Source organism: Mustela erminea, chromosome 2 (assembly GCF_009829155.1).
Source record: "Mustela erminea isolate mMusErm1 chromosome 2, mMusErm1.Pri, whole genome shotgun sequence".
Classification (NCBI taxonomy): Eukaryota; Metazoa; Chordata; class Mammalia; order Carnivora; family Mustelidae; genus Mustela; species Mustela erminea.
In genome coordinates this window covers 107,803,844-107,825,850 of record NC_045615.1, presented here as the reverse complement: position 1 = coordinate 107,825,850, position 22,007 = coordinate 107,803,844, and the positions used below count along the sequence as shown (strand labels likewise).

General features: G+C 39.7%; 1 long non-coding RNA gene across 5 annotated transcripts in view; it reads right to left on the bottom strand.

Annotated features, from left to right (window-relative positions):
• Window positions 1–16,141, bottom strand: part of LOC116583671 — a 30,860-nt gene extending 14,719 nt beyond the window's left edge. The window contains exons 1-7 of one of the 5 annotated variants that reach the window (XR_004282836.1): window positions 16,015–16,141; window positions 15,171–15,301; window positions 14,396–14,491; window positions 13,732–13,858; window positions 11,326–11,513; window positions 9,245–9,538; window positions 8,184–8,282 (exon numbers count right to left, since the gene is read on the bottom strand). This is a non-coding gene — a long non-coding RNA (uncharacterized LOC116583671). Of the gene's footprint in view, window positions 1–6,129; window positions 6,173–8,183; window positions 8,283–9,244; window positions 9,539–11,325; window positions 11,514–13,731; window positions 13,859–14,395; window positions 14,492–15,170; window positions 15,302–16,014 lie in introns of those variants that run through there. The other 4 variants (XR_004282838.1, XR_004282839.1, XR_004282831.1 and 1 more) reach the window with 4 other exon arrangements.
• Window positions 16,142–22,007: the final 5,866 nt, after the last annotated feature.

Here is a 22,007-nt window from a genome sequence, read left to right as displayed (position 1 = left end):
ATCAGTTGGAGAGGGTTTTTTCAAACCAGGCCTAGAGAACTCATCCAGTAATGAATGTTCTCATTTCTGATATGAGGCTGGAGTCTTGCCCCAGTTCTGACTCTGAGCAACTGTTATCACCCAAGGACTAGGCCTTCATGAGGGCTATTGGATTGGTACAGGGGACCTGTAGAGAGGCCCAGCTCCTATCATTCTGTGGAGATGGAACAATGCAGAGACTTCCATCACCAAGGAAGTAATTAGACACTGATGAAAGCAAGAAAATAAAATATGGTTTATTGCAGTTTGGGAATTTAGTTGCAGCAGCAGTAAAATGGGTACACCAACACATGGTTTTTTTGCTTTGTTTGTGTATTTGTTTGCAAAGGAATGAAGATCATGGTTTTTGGTGCTCTAATGAACTTTAAAGGTAATCTAGTCTGCCTTCCTTCTTCTTTTTGATAATGGGCAAATATCAGACTTTTTCTACTAGCCTAGAGTCATTTGGCTAATTAGGGGGAACACAGAATTTACATGAAGGAAGAAGACAAGACATGAAGAAGCTTTACAAATGGAAGGTGCATATGTCACAGTTATTTTGATTTATACTGTCCTTGACTTGAGGAGATGGAGGGGGCCTTCAAATAATGAGGTCCAGCTCCCATTTTCTAACACCCCTAAGAAGGGCAGTTCAATTTCTCTTTGGATGTCTTCCATGAAGTATGGATATCAAATATCACAAAGAATCAGAGACTGAAAAGGTTAAGTGGCAAGGGCAAGGAGTAAGCTCACCTGAGTGCTGCTCCTAATAATGGTAATGGTGGCAATAATTGTAATAATAGTGATTCTGGGAGGTGGGAAGCAGTCTAATATTGGACCATTGTTTATTCCAGACCAGGCAACTCCCAAAGGCTTTACATGAATCATATTAGTTAAACTTTTCTGTAATTCCATAAATCAGGTGACTTTTATTTCCTTAATTAAAAAAATATGGCTTAAAATACTAAGAAAATTCCTCTGGGTCAGGCAGTAGTTAAATGACAGAACTACAATAGTCTGATTGAAGGTTTTTCTTAGCCGCAATGCCATGCTGCCTTTCATGTACGCCTTTATGCACTCAGATCACCAGTTCAAGGAGAACATTCAGGTGGGGAGGCTAGTGAACAAAGGGGAGTTTGGGTTTGGTGTTTTCTTTGGAGAAAAGACTGCAGTAAATAATGAAAATAGCATGTGCTTAGGCAGAAATGAAAGTTCAACCCAAACAGAAGTTAAAAGTGGATAAACACAGCTAGCTAATTTTGGTTCTCCAATTGCTGTGTGTCTTCTGGGGAAGCACATCAAATGGCCCACTACTTCCTTATCTGTTTATTTTATTTTGTTTTAAGCTCACCAAGCAGAAACAAGTCTCTTCTCTGTGGCATGCCCATAAAAATTAAATAACACTTCTATTAAAAAAAAAAAAACACAGGGATGGTTCATTCCATTTTCTTTGGAGACCTAGTCACCACTATCTTGCCTCTAGTATGATCATCTTAAATTGATTTTATTCTCCCAATGGGTATGGTAAGTCTATTCCAATTAGTTTTCCCAAAAGAAGAAAGTGGGCAATCTGAGCCACACTGTATCTTTTAGGCTTACCTGGAAAAGAGAAAGTGAATGTGGAAATTTCTTAAAGCAATAGTTTGGTATGTCCAAACAGTATTCTAAGTAGCTTACCCCCCATTAACAGATTGGCTGACAGCAATCTTTTGAAGTGTCATGATCATTCATGGTTTACAGAGTAGGAAGCTTCTGTGCAAGAGAGTATACACTTGAACAAGGTCATAGTGTCAGTCTGCAGAAGAGCTAGGATACATATCAATCTTGCTTTAGAACCAGATATAGGAACTATAGGGGGAATGCCATTTATGTGTAAATGTGGACACAGAAGTCCTCTCTGAGGAGGGAAAATCTGAGCTAGGGCCTGAAGTATGGGGAGGGGCTGGGAAAAGAACACTTTGATCAGAAAGAACAAGTGCAAAGGCTCCAAATGAGAACCACCACTTTCAAGGAAGAGCAAAGATATCATGATGGTTCTAGGAGGATATCTGAATAAGCAGTTGAAATGAGATTTAAATTCATTCAGTGTGCTTTCATACCCCGTATTTACCACACTGTTACCTGACTCTCTCAATCTTACTGAGTGCTGCAGAGACTCCCAAGTAAGAATAAGACACAGAACTGCCCATTGATTTAGCATTCTGGAATCCTTAACAAAAGTAATATCCATGGTGTGGTGGTTGGCAGAAACCAGATAGGAAAGGTGAGAAGAGTAAATAGTATACTGGGAAGAAGAGACAGAAAGTTGACACTTTCTCAAAACCTTTTTCTGTTTGTTTTTTTCATTTTTGAGAATGCTAGAGGAGAATGTGGGGTCAAGAGAGGGTTTGTGAAAGGAGAAAAAAAAAGTGTTAATGCTGATAAGATTGATCCAGAAAAGAGAGAATGAGTCATGATGCATGAGAGAGAAATTGATTATGTCCAGAAATGTTGGTGCATGATTTGATTCTTAGCCTTTGGCTAAAAGGGATTTATGGACATCTAGGAACTGTGGATGTGTGTTCCATCTTGTTTCCATACTGTGCCCATCCCTCATTCATATGAAACCAAGCACAATCAATATATGATATACACGTTGCTCTTATTGACAGTGGTTTTATTTTTTCCCCAAAGTTCATTGATTGATTCTCTCTTTTGTGATAATGAAATGAGATAATCAGCCAATTAACTCATTATCTCATTCTCTCAACAAATATGCTTGACCATCTTCAATATGTCAGATATAATAACAAATGGAGGGATATAAAGATGAATAACATAAACTTAAATTGCTGCTCCTAAGAAGTTCTCACTCTTGAAGAATACAATGCAATATTCTACACCACATATTAGCAATGCTTTGCTCAATCAATGCAAGTTTTCTTTTTTATTTGTGGGATTGGAAAGAAACAGATATGTAAATCAGTGAGTTAGAATTTTAAGAATTTTTTAAAGCTCTTTCTCCTTATCCTCTGTCTCTTTCTTTTTATCTCTTCTTTCCTCAAAAAAAAATATATATATATATATTTGATTAGGTATATTATAATGAATATATAATACATTATACCTAAATAAGTTTACATTATGCACACACACACAAACACACACACACATATATCCAGAATATGTAATGAGTTTTTACAAATAAATAATAAGACTAATTTCCCAATTAAAAATAGGGCAAATGACTTATACACACACTTCACATACACACACACAAATGACCAATGAACATATAAAAAATTACATAAGTGTGCCTGGGTGGCTCAGTGGGTTAAGCCTCTGCCTTCACTCAAGTCGTGATCTCAGGGTCCTGGGATCGAGTCCCACATCAGGCTCTCTGCTCAGTGGGGGGCCTGCTTTCCCCTCCCCCTCTCCCTGCTTCTCTCCCTACTTGTGATATCTCTCTGTCAAATAAATAAACAAAATCTTTAAAAAAATTACTTAAGATCACTAGCCATCAGGAAAACACAAAATTAACCATGAAAGAGATACCAATATACATCCTCTGGAATAGTTCAAATTAGAAAGACTGATGAAAAGTGTTGGTGAGGATGTATACCAGCTGGAATTCTCACACATTCACAGGAGGTTGGAGTGAGTGTGTAAAATGCTACAACCAATTTGGAATATTATTTAGCAGTTGATCATATATCAAAACCCCACACCTAGCTATCTACCCAAAATAGTTATCATTACACAAATATTTCTCAAAAATGTTTACAACAGCTTTATTCATAATAGTCACAATTTAAAAATGTCCATCAACAATCAATAAACAAATTGTGATATGGTCATATAAAAGAATACTATTTCTAAAGACATGAAAGAAACTACTGATGTACATAACGTCATGGCTGAATCTCAAAAATATTATTATAAGACAAAGAAACCAAACACAAGAGAGTATACACCATGATTCCACTTGTATGAAGTCAAATCCAATCTATGGTGATAGAAATGTTTGCCTGTGGGGTTGAGGATTGACTAGAATGGGGATAAGGGAAATTTCTGATGGAAAATGTCTCAAATCTTGATTGGGGTGTTGTGACACAGGTATAACAAAGAGAGTCATTTATCATATGGTTCACTTACTTGTGGAGCATAAAGAATAACATGGAAGACATTGTGAGATGGAGAGGAGATGTGAGATGGAGAAATCGGAGGGGGAGACAAACCATGAGAGACTGTGGATTCTGAGAAACAAACTGAGGGTTTTGGAGGGGAGGAGGTAGGGGGTAGGTGAGCCTGGTGGTGGGTATTAAGGAGGGCACATATTGCATGGAGCACTGGATGTAGTGCATAAACAATGAATTTTGGAACGCTGAAAAAAATAAAATTTTTTTTTAAAGATTTTATTTATTTATTTGACAGAGAGAGAGAGAGATCACAAGTAGGCAGAGAGAGAAGGGGAAGCAGGCTCCCTACTGAGCAGAGAGCCCGATGCGGGGCTTGATCCCAGGACCCTGAGACCATGACCTGAGCCAAAGGAAGAGGCCTAACCCACTGAGCCACCTGGGCACCCCAAAAATAAAATAAATTTTTTAAAAATGGTCAAAACTCATCAAATTGTACACTTAGGATGGTACACAGAATTTCAAGAAAACACCATGAATTTTGTCTGTGGTGTGATTTCCATGATTTCCTTACAATGAAGGACAAAGGAGAGATTATTTAGGTGGCCCTAATATAATCACATAATTCCTTGAAAAGCAGAGTTTTCTCCACTCGTAAGAGAAGGAGAAATCAGAGAGCTTTTACACATGAGGAAGATTTAAGCTACCTTTGCTGGTTTGAAGATGAAGAAGGCACATGACAGGGAATGCAGAGGACCTCTAGAATAGGAGGGCTGACTGATAGTCAGCAAGAGTATGGGGAGCTCAGACCTACAGCTGCAAGGACAACACTCTGCCATCAACCTGAAGAGTTGGAAGTGAATTCTTCCCCAGAGCCTCCAAACAAGAGCCTGGCCTGTCTGACATTTTGATTTTGGCCCTGTGAGATCCTAAGTACAGAATCAAGTTTGCCCCATCTACATGTCTCACCAACTGTAAGATAATAAATAGGTGTTGTTTAAAATCATTAACTCTGTGATAACTTGTTATTCAACAATAAAAAACTAACACATTTACAACCACTGTTTGTGCATATTACCTCTCTCTCTTTCTCTCTCAGTATGTGTACGTCTATTTGAAGGAGTTTAAGCAGGTTTAGAAACACAGTGATTTTTACTAGAAAACACACAGATAAGAAGCTGAGTTTATCTCATGGATATAGATATAGTAAGAAGCCTCTGCTTCCCTAGCTGGTGAGGGGTAAGAAACTGATATAACAAACACAGGATTCTTAAATAGAGCTCTTTGCATTGCTAGAAAAGATAAATCTATGTTTAAAGGCAAAAATATTTTTATTTTCCTAAACATGTTCTTCTCCAGTTTTCCCATAGCTAACATTTATTGAGCTCTTATTATGTACCAGCCACGCTGTTAAACTCTTTCCATGTAGTAACTCGTGCAATCCTCACAAAATCCCTGGGAGGAACATAGGCACTTTCAACACCTCCAGTTTACAGACATCTTTCTCCAGAATAACACACAGGTTACACAATGAGGTGGTCTCCCTTTGGAGCTCCAGCTCTTAACTACAATGCTATATTTTGTCCTGCTGAAAATGAAATTATCCTTGTGTATTTCCCTCACACTCCAAATTCAACCCATCAGAGCATCCTATTGGAACTAACTTCTTCCAAGCCACATCAAACCTTGTGTGGGCCATTGAGAAGGTCCCCTCATTGCCTTCCCTGCTTCTGACCTTGGACCCATCCAAGGGGGCTCATTTGATCCAGTCAGTTCCTTTCTCTCTTCTGCTTAAAACCCTCTGATGGCTTCAAGTGCACTTAGAGTCAAGATCTTACAATAACTGTCAGGGAACATTTGTCAGTATCTAGAGATGTTTTTAGGTATCATGCCTTTGGGCAGGAGTGCTCCTGGCATTCAGTGGATAGCGGCTGGAGATGCTATCAAGCTTTTTGCAATGCACAGGTTACCCTCCAAACAAAGAATTATCCAACTCAACTGTCAGTAGTGTTGCGGTGAGAACCTCTGTTCTGTTGGACCTAGAAACAAATTCAAAGCAGAGAGTATGACATACATTCCAGCCCTGGTATTTAAGAGCTCCTGGGCTCCCACCTAACTGCCATGGGGATACAGCACTCTGCAGGCCGAGGAACTCAGATATGCAGCCTCACTCCAGCACAGAGCTGCAAGCTTGCTCTGAGCTGAGACTGAGATTCTGAGACTGTGCAGGTGGCAAATTGAATTCTGAAGAGTGATGACAAAAAAGAGGAACATTCTTCAAAGACACTGTAAAGGAATGGCTGCTACTGCTCTGACCTCAGGAATACCTGCTTTCCTCCTGCAGTTCCTGATCATTGCTCATCCACGCTCAAATGTCAATGACTAGCATGGTCATGCATTTAGATAGGGGTTGATTTTTAGTAACGTTCTTTTCTCATAAGATAATACAAGCTTAATGTAAAAAAACTGGTTGGGAGATAATTTTTTTTAATTAACCATCAAAAAGAACAGGTGAGAAGAAAAAATATACAATGCCACTACTCAGAAATAACCACTGATATTGCTTCAGGGTGTGTGTGTGTGTGTGTGTGTGTGTGTGTGTGTGTAAAGGACATGTTTCATCACAAATATTCTCTCGCATCATTAAAATTTTGAAGACCATTTTATGCTATTCTACCTTACGGCGTGCAATGTTGTTGATTTCAGACTTTTTCTAATTTTGGTCATTGGGATGGATGGCACCCACTTCCCTGGTCAGGTGTCAGAATGAATGGAGAGACTGTTTATTCAACAAATGTTTTTAAGATGTTTTCTAAGTGTCAAGCCTTATACTAAGTCCTATGTGTAAACCATGAATAAAATAGGAGTCTTCTGTATTCCAGATGAATCCAGTAGTAGTGGTGGGTGGTTTGTGGGCAGAGAGCACATGAGAAGCTAGAAGCAGCTTCTGCAGAGGCTCTTGAAAATCACTGCCTTGGTGGTGAACTTAGCAAAGGAGACCATTTGCAACATCCTCCCATTAATCCAGAAGCTTGTCATTTTTACTGAGCCGCACACCCCTGACCATCCCAACTGCATATGGACCTCTAAATTCCTGTGTGGAAAACTATCCTCGAGCTATGTATCAGTCTTCTAAGGCTACTATATCACTGTAGACTGGGCAGACTAAATGAAAGATTTATTTCTCACATTTCTGGAACCTGGGAAATCCAAGATCTGATGTTCCAGTCAGTTTAGATCCTATGAGAGCTCTCTTCATGGTTGAGGATGGTCACCATTATGGAAGCCTCACTCTTATAAACCTCAACCAGCTCTAATCACCTCCCAAAGCCCCATCTCCAAATACCATCTCATTGAGGGGTAGGGCTGCAACATACACATTTTGGAGGGACACAGGTTACCTAGAGTGTGTTTCGTTTGTGGTTTGTAAAACTTTAATTTCATTCTATTAAAAAAAAGTGTTCATACACCATGGAGATAATTTGTTATCAAGTGAGTGTATAATTCCCTTTATCTCCTCCCATGTGGCTTATGTTATATGTATTATATATAGCATATTACACTTAATACCAGTTCACATGTGATTTCCGCAAATAGTTACAAATCCCCATTCTATGCTGGGTACTGAGGTCTGTGGAGGAGAGTTGAACCTAACCTTACAGAACTCAGAGTCTAATATAAATTGGAGGGTTTTTCCCCCAAATTTCATTATTATATGTTTCAGTGAATATTATTTATGTATAACTGACATGTATGTTTTAAGAAGAATTGTGTGTGTACCTGCAAGCTAACATGCACTTTGTAATTTCATTCAAACATTGATAGTATGTGAATACCGTCTTCAGGAGAGTCATATCCTTGGGACTGGGATCCTTGTCCCATGAGTCTTTATGTGCCCTGGACCTTTCCCAGAGATGCATGCATAGTGGGCGCTCCCTGATGCTGGCTGGAAGACTGAGGAGAGCATTGGCATTCCCGTGTCACTCAGCTCAGGCTGCCGTAACAAATCGTCGACCGGGTGGCTTAAACAACAGACGTTTATTTTCTCACCGTTCTGGAGATGGAAATGTGAGATCAGGGTAGCAGCATGGGCATATTTTGACAAGGCCCCTCTTCCCGGCTTGCACCTGGCCATCTTCTCACTGTGTCCTCACATGGCAAGAAGAGAGAAGGAGAATAAGCTCTCTGGTATCTCTCCTTTTAAGAGACCTAATTCTATTGAAACAAGGCCCTAACTTTATGACCTCATTGAATCTTAATTATTTCAGTGAAGCCTCTTTCTCCAGATATGGTCACATCTAGAGTTAAGGCCTCAGTGTATGAATTTGGAGGAGGTAGGGCACAAGCACTTCATCCGTAATAATTCTCGTTTTACAGATAGGAAATCAGGATATGACAGGATATCAGCAATGCTTTGTCTCAAATGCTGACTCCCTCTGATGGGTACTGGGTGCATAGAACCTGGGAGGGGAAGGATTCTGGAGCCACACCCAGGCTCAGAGGGAGCCCGGCATGAATCAGTTAACTGCGTGTGTATGAGCAGGAGTAGGAACCGTCAGTGTGTGTGCTTAGCACTACACAGCATTATCTTCCTTTTTAATACTCACACCCTGCAAGGCAAGCATTTTCTTTCCGAGATTACATGACTGCCTTAAAGCTGGAGAATTTAAATATTTTACCAGAGGGCAGTTAAAGGTAGAACTTCTATTTGAACCAGTTTAAATGCCTTTTGATGGTGCAACTGACTTAACTTGAATTCCTTTAATTCTGAGGACTTTGTCAGTTTCTCACTTCACAAGACATTTTAAAAAACATATATTCATCAGTCAAATCACAGTATTCAAGAAAGTAGAAGCATAATTGACTCTCAGAGATCATCTAAATTGAGTGATTAAAAAAATATGTATTAGTGAAATCTTTTTGTCAGTGAGGTGTTACTAGAACTCCACTAAATAAAAAGCAGTTGAGTTGAGCAGGATAAATGCTTCCCTTTGCTACCCCCAGATCCCTGGAATTATCTCCAGGAAACCCCAGAATTCTGCAGAATGTAATTTATAAACCACTGATCCAGCTATCCTCTTTATTCATTTAAAAAGGCACCAATTACTTACTGAAGGTCACACAACTAATTAATGGCAGGGCCTGGCGTCTAGCTCTGGACTCTTGATTCTTAATGCAATGCTGCTTCTAATACACAGGTGTTGAAATATTTTTAAAAATCATCTGTCACTTTGAGGCACCAAGTTCCTCTGGAATCATAACTGAATTATGTAGGGCACGTGAGGTTTCTTGAAAATCCCAAAGAAAACAAAGGGAAATTGGAAAAGCACTGTGGGATTGACTGCAAACAATTGAAATTCTTCTCCGTTAAATGTCGAGATGAAAAGGCCAAGACAAGCACAGTTCTGCAAAGAGGAGAAATGAAAAGTCAAGTCAGAAAGCTTTACAGATGTCGATATTCTGCTGAGAAGACTTAGTTCCAGAAGAAAAGAAAAGCTCTAGTTACTGAGCACATGCCAGCTTCTGGTTCCAGTATAAATGCCCAGTCTGACTCTGGCTCAACCTGGTGTGTGTTTAATGAATATTTCAGCAGTTCCTACAGAGTTGAAGGACTTTTGAGGTCAATGAGGCCCATCTACCTCCTCCTGCAAGAATCTTCTTTATAGCAACTGTCATTCAGGTGGGTTACCAGCTCTCACACCTGGTGGGATAGCTCTGAACATCAGCAAGACCACACTGGTACAGAGCTTAAAAAGAAAGGGGGAAGGGAAAATTCTTTCTGTGAAATTAACCCATTTGATTTTTTCCAACAATCCCGAAGATGGTACAATTGTCCTCATTTTACAGGTGAGAAAAAGTGAAGCTCAGAAAAGTTAGACAATTGGTCATATGGTATATTGGTACCATATTGTTACATATCGGTGCATATGGCTAATTAGGTCACAACGGACACATAAACCCAAATCTGCCTGAAGTCTTTCTACTGTTTGGCAGATATCACTTGTGCATACAAGTATTGGTTTCTGCTTTCTTTCATGGGAAAATCACTGGATTATGTGCTCTAGATTCTTATGCACCTCAGGTGAACCCAGGAAACTGATTTTTGGCAAATTTAATCAGAAGTATTTGGAGCCATGTCCAAAGCTGGTCCTTAGGAGCACCTGTTCCTTTCCAGTAAAGGCTGGGTTTGGGGGAAGAAATCTCTGAGGATCTTGAAGGAGATAAAGCTACAGGATAGAAGGTGTTTGGATCCTTGAATGACTTCACAGAGCTCCCAAGCCCCCAGACCTGCTTCCTCCCTGAATTCTTCTTCAGATTATTAACCAATCATTATTTTCTGTTGCAACTACAGAGTAACAGACCCTGGAGATGTTTGGGAACAGCTTCCTTTAGCTCTTTCAGTTAAATGCCAGAAAAAGGTGGCAATAACCACAGCTCCAGGGCTATTAGAGCTAGCATTGTGATGTTCCAGGTTAGAAGTTTTACCAGGTCACCTGATGCATAATTATGGGTTGAGGTACACATCTGGATTCCTATTTTGCATTGATAAAATTTTCAAAGAACTGTGATAGGGAGATATGCTATCAAATCCCAGCTGCCCTTCAAGGTTGAAAAGCTCATTCCCCCAAGGTGAAGGAAGCATAGTTAGGTCATAGCTTGCTTTTGAGTCTCTCTCAAGAGATGGCTCTTGGATGAAGAAATCCACCTCACATAACATTATAACCCCTTCCCAGGCACATAATTTATCCAATGACTAGTCCAATGTTGAAATATAAAAGCTCTGCCCCCTTCAAAATTTGTCCTATCAAAATTTAGGACAGTTTGGTAGGCTATCCAATTTCCCAATTCCACCTACCCTCCCTCACCCTCAACCATGAGATTATTGGAAACATTTGTTGTCACTGTCATCCTGAAAAGATCTCCTTTTCCTTGATTCTGGTGAAGGGTCCAAACCTTATAGTTAAACAAATGATTTTTAGTGATTATGTATTTGTAAAAGCATGGCCTTGGGAAAAGGATATGCAAATAACAATTTTCTCTATAAAAGAAGGGAAATAACGATATGCTCAAAGCCATGGGCCCCCCAGAGAATTTTGGAACTACTTTGATTTCCTTTGTAATGTTTAATCCACTCACTTAAGCTCTGCCTGGAAACAAGATGTTTAGACTTAGCAGGAAACCATTGCCCTACCTCAAATATTGTGTGACCTGTGAACATGTCAGTCTTCTTTCTTATAATCAGATTTATCCAATTCCCTTCGGAGGCTTCTTCTGCTTTGGGTATATACTTCCGTCATTGTTCACATCATATCATCACAGTCTAGTGATTTTAATTGTGATTATCTATTTACATGACCTTCTCCACCCATCTAGGATTTCCTTCAGGACAAATAAGGACAGTGGCTTATTAATTTCTGAACTGCCCTAGTCTTCATATGAAGGGGTCCTCAAGAATGGTTTCTTCAATGTTGATGGAATGAATTCACATCATAATGCTTGCCACGTAAAGGCCAATTACAGTGGCTTTATTTACCACAGTTCTTTTGTTACCTTATCTAAAACATAAAATGGAAAACTTCATAAAACCCAATCTGGCTATAAAGTTGAACAAGAGGATATGAATGTAAAAATATAAACTGTTCATCTCAAAAAAAAAAAAAAAAAAAAAGAGGCCTTGCAAAAGAATAGCAGTTAGCCTGGAGGAGGAGTTTAAAGAAGGAAGTTTTCACGTAAGTTAGGCTTGAATAGGTCTGTCTTCCTCCATCCTCAACAGCAGCCCCCGCAAGTGTATTACTATCTCGTGCTTTAAACTTATAGTATCTATAATGAGGAATATGTGGTTTTCCTTCTCATGCAAATACAGGGTCTTGCATATAATAGGCCACTCCATAGTAAATATGTGGTTAAGGAAAGAAAGAAAAAAGGCAAATTAAAAAAGGGAAGAAGAAATGAAGGGAAGAAGGAAGGAAGAAAGGAATGGAGGGAGGGTGAGAGGGAAATTAGGACAATGTTAAAAAGACGAATTGCGGTTTTTCTTATAACTACCTACTTTTGTCATAACAAAGCTGACAGACTTTTTATTATACCATACAATCTTGCTGACAGATTAAATATTTTTTTGAGGTGATATATATATATATATATGGCAGCCAATTCGACTGAATCAGGAATTCAGAGGGTATCCCAGTCATGCCTGGTGTTTCAGTCTTCCTAGAATCTGGCCTTCCCTTGATCTGTGGTCTGATTCCCACTCTTTTTTTTTTTAAATTTTTTAAAAATATTTTATTTATTTATTTGACAGGCAGAGATCCCAAGTAGGCATAGAGGCAGGCAGAGAGAGAGAGGTGGAAGCAGGCTCCCTGCTGAGCAGAGAGTCCGACGTGGGGCTGGATCCCAGGACCCTGGGATCATGACCTGAGCCAAAGGTAGAGACTTTAATCCACTGAGCCACCCAGGCACCCCTGATTCCCACTCTTAAGAAGTTGATTCCATGATAGAATTGAAGAAAATCTGCATATTCCTTTAAAAAATTAAGTAGGAAAAGATTAAAAGTCCAGATGATGGGTATGTGAAACCAAACCAAACCCTTAAGTAAGAGATACTTTGATTCCAAGTAAAATAGAACAGAATCTGCTACAATAAGGAAAAGACATATTAGTTAATCCTGAGGGCAGGGACACACTGAAGTATGAAATCTGGTATCTCACAAAAAGCTTCAAGGGTCAAAGTTATACAAACAGGCAACCCTACAGAGAATGGAAAAATCTCCAGTCTTGATGTTCCTGTCATTAATTGCTGAACTCCCAGTTACCCAATGAAGCATTATATAATTTTTGCTCTGGGCATGGATGTAGCAATGCCTTAAAATAAACAAGATAGTCAATTAGAATTAATCTGTTAAAAAATTACCCTGCCAAGACAAACTGTAGAAAGTGGAAACAAAAATAAAACAGCATTAAGGAACAAGGGATACATTTATGAGCCTAACAGTGATCACTAATCTCATAATTCATAAGGTCCAGTTGCTAATATATTCATTCATTCATCCAGCCTGAATTATTCCCCTGTTCCTGGATATGGGTTAAGCATGCTCAGCTCTGGCCACTGAATTGGGGTTTGGTTGCAAAGTTCTGAATGAGGGATACATACGGTCCAAGAAAGTCTAAGCAAGAGGAATCAAGTTTAAAACCTGGGCACTGAATTAAATACTAATTGCAAAGGAGAGAATACAGCATGATGATGAAACCCCAAAGGAAATATATTCAGACACTGGTGGGTGTCTCAGACACTGATAAAAGTTTTGGCTTTTCTTTAAGGGCTATCACATGGATCTTATAGGGGCTCAAGGGGGTTCCCCTATTTTCAAAAGTCGAGTGTTGAGATGGATCTATCTATTCCTCCATTATCCTACCATCCATCCATGCTTTCACATATCCACCACTTATTCCTTTTAGCAAGTTGGAGTAGGAGGAGTGAATGGAGACACAGCTAAGTGTCTGTTGGTCAAACCCCATTCACCTATGTTCATGCAGCACCTGCCACCAAAATTTAGAAAGAGACCCACCAGCTTGTACTGTGGTATTAACTCTGTTCTTACCATTCACACTAAGGGGTAAGAAGAATTTCCACAGTAATTGGTGGCTTTGTTGGTGTAATCCAATAGCAGAAATACTTTGATTTCCTCACCCATAAATGGAGTTGGCAGTAGAATCTACTTCACAGGGCTGTTGTGAAGGTTAAGGGAACTTAAAAAAAAAATGTAAATAAGGCCTAGCACTATTACAACTTTCAAGAGTACCTATAGATAAATAATAATTTGTATTTTAAAGAGTATTATCACAGCCAGTATTTCATGGGTTTCTCTACAAACACATGCAAATGAAATGCATTTCTTCTCACTTCAGAGCTTAGAAGATATCTAACAACCCTCTTCACTCTCTCTAAAATAATTGAGCTCCTTGAAGGCAAGGCGGGATGTTTCCTGCCTGGTCTGCCCAGTGCACACAGTATGTGGTAGATACTATGACCACTACCATTTAAGCTATCAAAGTTGCAAAATCTTCTTGGATGATTCTCTAAACTTCCCTGTCGACTTCTCTTTGGCTACTTCCCTGCTTTAGGTCTCATATGTCCTCTGGATTGTGGCCACAGCCACCCACCTGGCCTCCCTGCTGCCAGATCCATTTTTCTCTAGTGAGTTCAGAGTCATCTGTTCAAAATTAAATTTGGCTACACTGTTTTTAAAGCTCTCAACAACTCACCATTTCAGCAGGAGGTAGCCCTCAGTCCTCACTCTTGCTCACCAGGCTTTGTGCAAAGTGCAGGTTTCACCATTGTTGTAGAGCTCTGTCAGCCCACTTCAGTGGCTGGTCACAGGGGAGAGTGATAGGGCCAGGAGGTTAGGGAACACCTCCCCTCCTATCCCAACTCTCCCACCTGGCATGAGCATCCCCCTCCCTCTCATCACTCTCACACCAGAATACTGCATTTTGGAATGGGGCGGGGCTGTGTAGTAAAGGTCTCTGTGCTGAACCCTAAGGGCAGAGAAGGTGAGAATATTTCAGGGGGGAGGATGCTTTCCTCTCATTCATCTATTTTTAATAATTTAATAGATAAGAACATCTGTTCAAAAACATGTACCTCACAGGATAAACTTATTCTTTCTGCATGCCAAACAAACCACATGGGTCATGTGGCAGCCAATCATATTGAGAAAGATTAATAGCAACAGCTGGGACTGTACTGGGCATTTTTGCTGCATTGTATAATTTCAGTCCTTGCAATAACATGTGAGAGTATCATAGTAATTAAATTTTACAGATTAGAAAACTGACCTTCAAAATGTTATGAAACTTTGCTAAGATCAACCAGTTTGTATGTGCAGAAGTGGGATTTAAATTCAAATTAAGACTATGTTTACAATGAAACATAAAAGCATGAATCTTATTTGTGAAGGGTATCATAATCCTCATTAGTCCCCATTTAAGTGAACCCCACTTTCTGTCTCTAGGGCAACCTTACCAAATTTTAGTCTACCTGTTAAAGGTACTGTATTTGAAGTCCCAGGAACATTATAAACTCTTCAGAGGATACTGAGATTCCCGCTGGGATACTCTTGCACATTCTGCACCTCACCAGGGATTAAATACTTTGGTGGCCTAGTTTAACTGTTGGTGGGATAGAGAATATAAGAGTAATTAAGTTGCTGCATGAAAGACTATGATACCTGAGTGGGACTCTCTCGGTGGGTATTGGAGACCAGAGAGACTTGGTGAGACACCTAGAAGGAAGCTTCAAGACACTGTTCAGCAAGAGCTGGGAACAGTGACAGAAGGCACCTTCACGTTGAAATGATTGATTTCTTCACTCATCTACTTCCTCCTACACTCTAAGCACCGTGGTGGCAGGAGCCATGTCTTCCTTGAACTGGATGCACAGTTTCTAGCAGTGCCCAGCGCAGAGTGTTTTTATTACACACTTGAGACAACTAGTGACTTCTTGGTAGGATGGAGAAGACCAAAGAGCAGAGCTGCTGTCTTGGTGGGCAGTGCTGGTGCATCATAATTTGGGGATCCTGTGGGATCCACCCTGCCTCTCTATACAGCCTTGTTCACAACATTTACCCTCACTCACTGTGCATGCCCCCACCACACTGACCTTTTGCTAGTTTCTGGAATATGTCTATCCCCCTCTGCCTTAGGGTCTTAAGGTGCTGTTGCCAATCCGAGATAATCTTGTCCACATTCTGCTGCATGACTCCCTCTTCTTCCATCTCAAAACATACCCTTCTCTAACCCAGATTTCATTCTGTCCTCCTTTTATGAGCTCCCAGAGAACATTTTTTTCACAGTATTCACACAATTTTAAGATTAATACTTACTTAGTAGACCTTGCTTGTTACCTATGTCTTGCACTAGACTGAATCTCCATGTTGGCAGTTACAGTATCTTAGTGCTTATCACAGTGTCAAAGACAGAGTAGGTAGTCATTACTTATTGAATAGTTGATTTTCAAAAGCTATGTGCCAGAAATTATGATGCCCAGTGGGATAAGTAAATGTCACTGCATTTATGCCCTTTATGATGAAATAAAGAATACAAAAAATGCTGGGAGTGGGCTGGGTGCCTTGGTACCTTAGTCCCTTATGCATCTGCCTTTGGCTTAGGTCATGATCCCAGGGTCCTGGGATCAAGCTCACATCTGGCTCCCTGCCCAGTAGAGGAGACTGCTTCTCATTCTCCCTCTGTCCCTCCTCCTCCACTCACGCCCTCTCTCTCTCAAAAATAAATAAATAAATTTCATAAACAAATAAACACAGAAATAAATAAATAAATGAATGAATGAATGAATAAATAAATAAATAAATAACACTGGGAATTGAGTAGGGCATAGAACAGAAAATTTGGTAGTAAAAAGCACTAGACACTGAAAAAGAATAGGCATGCTTTTTATTTAATCAAATTTTAATATGGTCATGTGCCAACGGCTTAATTTGACAGCTAATATGTGAGTAAAGAACACTGTTAAACCAACCTTGTAGCCCTGGAATAAATCCCACTTGGTCGTGGTGAATAATCTTTTTAATGTACTGTTGAATCCTATTGGCTAGTATTTTGTTGAGTATTTTCGCATCTGTGTTCATCAAGGATATCGGTCTATAGCTCTCTTTTTTGGTGGGATCCTTGTCTGGTTTTAGGATCAAGGTGATGCTGGCCTCATAAAATGAGTTTGGAAGTTTTCCTTCCATTTCTATTTTTTGGAACAGTTTCAGGAGAATAGGAATTAGTTCTTCTTTAAATGTTTGGTAGAATTCCCCCGGGAAGCCATCTGGCCCTGGGCTTTTGTTTGTTTGGAGATTTTTAATGACTGTTTCAATCTCCTTACTGGTTATGGGTCTGTTCAGGCTTTCTATTTCTTCCTGGTTCAGTTGTGGTAGTTTATATGTTTCTAGGAATGCATCCATTTCTTCCAGATTGTCAAATTTATTGGCGTAGAGTTGCTCATAGTATGTTCTTATAATAGTTTGTATTTCTTTGGTGTTAGTTGTGATCTCTCCTCTTTCATTCATGATTTTATTTATTTGGGTCCTTTCTCTTTTCTTTTTGATAAGTCGGGCCAGGGGTTTATCAATTCCAGGGCTACAAGGTTGGTTCAACATCCGCAAATCAGTCAATGTGATACAACACATCAATAAAAGAAAGAACAAGAACCATATGATACTCTCAATAGATGCTGAAAAAGCATTTGACAAAGTACAGCATCCCTTCCTGATCAAAACTCTTCAAAGTGTAGGGATAGAGGGCACATACCTCAATATCATCAAAGCCATCTATGAAAAACCCACTGCAAATATCATTCTCAATGGAGAAAAACTGAAAGCTTTTCCGCTAAGGTCAGGAACACGGCAGGGATGTCCATTATCACCACTGCTATTCAACATAGTACTAGAGGTCCTAGCCTCAGCAATCAGACAACAAAAGGAAATTAAAGGCATCCAAATCAGCAAAGAAGAAGTCAAATTATCACTCTTCGCAGATGATATGATACTATATGTGGAAAACCCAAAAGACTCCACTCCAAAACTGCTACAACTTATACAGGAATTCAGTAAAGTGTCAGGATATAAAATCAATGCACAGAAATCAGTTGCATTTCTCTACACCAACAGCAAGACAGAAGAAAGAGAAATTAAGGAGTCAATCCCATTTACAATTGCACCCAAAACCATAAGATACCTAGGAATAAACCTAACCAAAGAGACACAGAATCTATACTCAGAAAACTATAAAATACTCATGAAAGAAATTGAGGAAGACACAAAGAAATGGAAAAATGTTCCATGCTCCTGGATTGGAAGAATAAATATTGTGAAAATGTCTATGCTACCTAAAGCAATCTACACATTTAATGCAATTCCTATCAAAGTACCATCCATCTTTTTCAAAGAAATGGAACAAATAATGCTAAAATTTGTATGGAACCAGAAAAGACCTCGAATAGCCAAAGGGATATTGAAAAAGAAAGCCAACGTTGGTGGCATCACAATTCCGGACTTCAAGCTCTATTACAAAGCTGTCGTCATCAAGACAGCATGGTACTGGCACAAAAACAGACACATAGATCAATGGAACAGAATAGAGAGCCCAGAAATAGACCCTCAACTCTATGGTCAACTAATCTTCGACAAAGCAGGAAAGAATGTCCAATGGCAAAAAGACAGCCTCTTCAATAAATGGTGCTGGGAAAATTGGAGAGCCACATGCAGAAAAATGAAATTGGACCATTTCCTTACACCACACACAAAAATAGACTCAAAATGGATGAAGGACCTCAATGTGCGAAAGGAATCCATCAAAATCCTTGAGGAGAACACAGGCAGCAACCTCTTTGACCTCAACCGCAGCAACATCTTCCTAGGAACAACGCAAAAGGCAAGGGAAGCAAGGGCAAAAATGAACTATTGGGATTTCATCAAGATCAAAAGCTTTTGCACAGCAAAGGAAACAGTTAACAAAATCAAAAGACAACTGACAGAATGGGAGAAGATATTTACAAATGACATATCAGATAAAGGACTAGTGTCCAGAATCTATAAAGAACTTAGCAAACTCAACACCCAAAGAACAAATAATCCAATCAAGAAATGGGCAGAGGACATGAACAGACATTTCTGCAAAGAAGACATCCAGATGGCCAACAGACACATGAAAAAGTGCTCCATATCACTCGGCATCAGGGAAATACAAATCAAAACCACAATGAGATATCACCTCACACCAGTCAGAATGGCTAAAATCAACAAGTCAGGAAATGACAGATGCTGGCGAGGATGCGGAGAAAGGGGAACCCTCCTACACTGTTGGTGGGAATGCAAGCTGGTGCAGCCACTCTGGAAAACAGCATGGAGGTTCCTCAAAATGTTGAAAATAGAACTGCCCTATGACCCAGCAATTGCACTATTGGGTATTTACCCTAAGGATACAAACGTAGTGATCCAAAGGGGCACATGCACCCGAATGTTTATAGCAGCAATGTCCACAATAGCCAAACTATGGAAAGAACCTAGATGTCCATCAACAGATGAATGGATCAAGAAGATGTGGTATATATACACAATGGAATACTATGCAGCCATCAAAAGAAATGAAATCTTGCCATTTGCGACAACATGGATGGAACTAGAGCGTATCATGCTTAGCGAAATAAGTCAAGCAGAGAAAGACAACTATCATATGATCTCCTTGATATGAGGAAGTGGTGATGCAACATGGGGGCTTAAGTGGGTAGGAGAAGAATCAATGAAACAAGATGGGATTGGGAGGGAGACAAACCATAAGTGACTTTTAATCTCACAAAACAAACTGAGGGTTGCTGGGGGGAGGGGGTTTGGGAGAAGGGGGTGGGATTATGGACATTGGGGAGGGTATGTGCTTTGGTGAGTGCTGTGAAGTGTGTAAACCTGGTGATTCACAGACCTGTACCCCTGGGGATAGAGTATTATGCCTCCATCAGAAAGGATGAATACCCAACTTTTGTAGCAACATGGACAGGACTGGAAGAGATTATGCTGAGTGAAATAAGTCAAGCAGAGAGAGTCAATTATCATATGGTTTCACTTATTTGTGGAGCATAACAAATAGCATGGAGGACATGGGGACTTAGAGTGGAGAAGGGAGTTGGGGGAAATTGGAAGGGGAGGTGAATCATGAGAGACTATGGACTCTGAAAAACAATCTGAGAGTTTTGAAGGGACGGGGGGTGGGAGGTTGGGGTACCAGGTGGTGGGTATTATAGAGGGCACAGATTGCATGGAGCACGGGGTGTGGTGCAAAAATAATGAATACTGTTATGCTGGAAATAAAAAAAATAATAATAAAATAAAAAAATTAAAAAAAAAAAAAAAAAAAAGAACACTGTTACATTCTGTTACATTGACAGTATTAGATACTCTTGTGTGGAACCTACCAAAGCAACAGACTCAAAAATGACAGGAAAATCTAGTTCAGAGAATGTTATAGCCAAAATGGTGGATGCACAGCTTAGAGGTGTTTATTTGTAATGAAGGTAGTGTATGCACATATTATGTTTTATAATTCACACAACATTCTCTCAGGTGGTCGTCAGTTCTCTTGATCCTACGGCTGTTAAGCCAGGACACATCCCTTTTGAGATTGCAGATCTGTTTGTGTTCAGCAACAGAAGCTGTTTCTGGGATGGCTGGGATTCTGCCAAGGTGGCTGACTGGATCATTGCACCCATACCTGTTCACAAAATATCTTAGATTTTGATTTTTTACATGTTATCTACAAACAGAGAGTACTCTCTGTGTGTGGTTGTGTATATTTTTCATAATCTAGTCTTGACACTTTTTTTTTTTTTAAATCTTTTAGTATCCTGGTACCCTTGAAATTTGGGAAAGCCTATGTCATTGGGAGGCCCTGTGTCCACAGTCCCTTATAAATTGAATAGAAGGGACATATTTAACAGGCCCTAGAACCAGCAAGGCTCAGATTTCTCCTTCCTCTGGTGCCCAGACTCTCTAAAAGCATGAGTGTCAGGTTCATTTTCAAATTTCAGTGCCTTGAATCTCAGCTCTATGACTTCTGAATCATGTCAACTCTTTGTGTCTTAGTTTCTTCATCTATTAAATGTCAATGCAAATTTCAGCCCACAATCCCTATTCCACAATTCTGAAATCCAGAAAAAGTTCTGAAATATGTTTTTTTTTCCCTATTAGTTTGGGTCAAAAGTTCTTTCTAGCAGCAAAACTTTTCTGAATTGGCATGCAACTATTTGAGCAATCATTTGTCATACTTTGTCTCAATATTCACAATGTGAGATCAGACATGTTAATGTGATTATGCTGGAGATGTTATATAGTATACAATATATATATTATGCTTTTATGGAGCCATAAACTTCTGCAAACTCCAGGACCTTCATGGGAGGGGCTGTGGCCCTGTTCTTTATGGTGTGCTTCTGGGATTTGAAAAAGGTAGCATTCTTGGTTCATGGTAAGAACTCGACAAAGGGTAGCCCTCTTTTCAAGGTATAATTTTGGTTTTCCCTCATTAAACATTAGTACCCCTGCCCCTTTGCTGGCCATCTGATTGGTAAACATCAGACTTTTGATCAAGCTTTCATTCTTTTTTTAAAATTTATTTTTTATTTTCAGCATAACAGTATTCATTATTTTTGCATCACACCCAGTGCTCCATGCAATCCGTGCCCTCTGTAATACCCACCACCTGGTACCCCGACCTCCCACCCCCCTGCTCCTTCAAAATCCTCAGATTGTTTTTCAGAGTCCATAGTCTCTCATGGTTCACCTCCGAACCAAGCTTTCATTTTATTTGTGATTGAGCATAATATCAGCAATTGATTGTATAAGAGAGAGAAGAAGGAATAGGAAGAGGGGAAGGAAGAGGAAGAAAAAGAAGAGAAGGAGAAGTGAAAATAGAAAAAAGAAAACACAACCAAGGAGAGAACAAGAGTCAAGGATATAAGAATGAAATATGTCTGTTGCCCTAGCAACAGGGTTTATACTCCTCACCCCTATAAAACTGTTCTCTCTTTAGTCTCTGTTGATACCTATGCTGCCAAACCCAATGGCAAAGTGTTTAAGAGGAGTCCCTGGAGTCAGACAGTCTGTTTGACACCAAACAGCTGGGTGATTATGAGAGACCTTAAATGACACCCCCCTGTCCATGATTCTGCCTTCTGTACTCATGGCATTGTATAATCTCTTTCCCATGGCCGCAGATAGAGCCTATGATTGATTTTAATCAATGAAATATGACTAAGATCATGGGTGGTCACTCTCATGATTGCATTGCATTGTATAAGACTGTCTTGCTAGAAGATTCTAGAGAT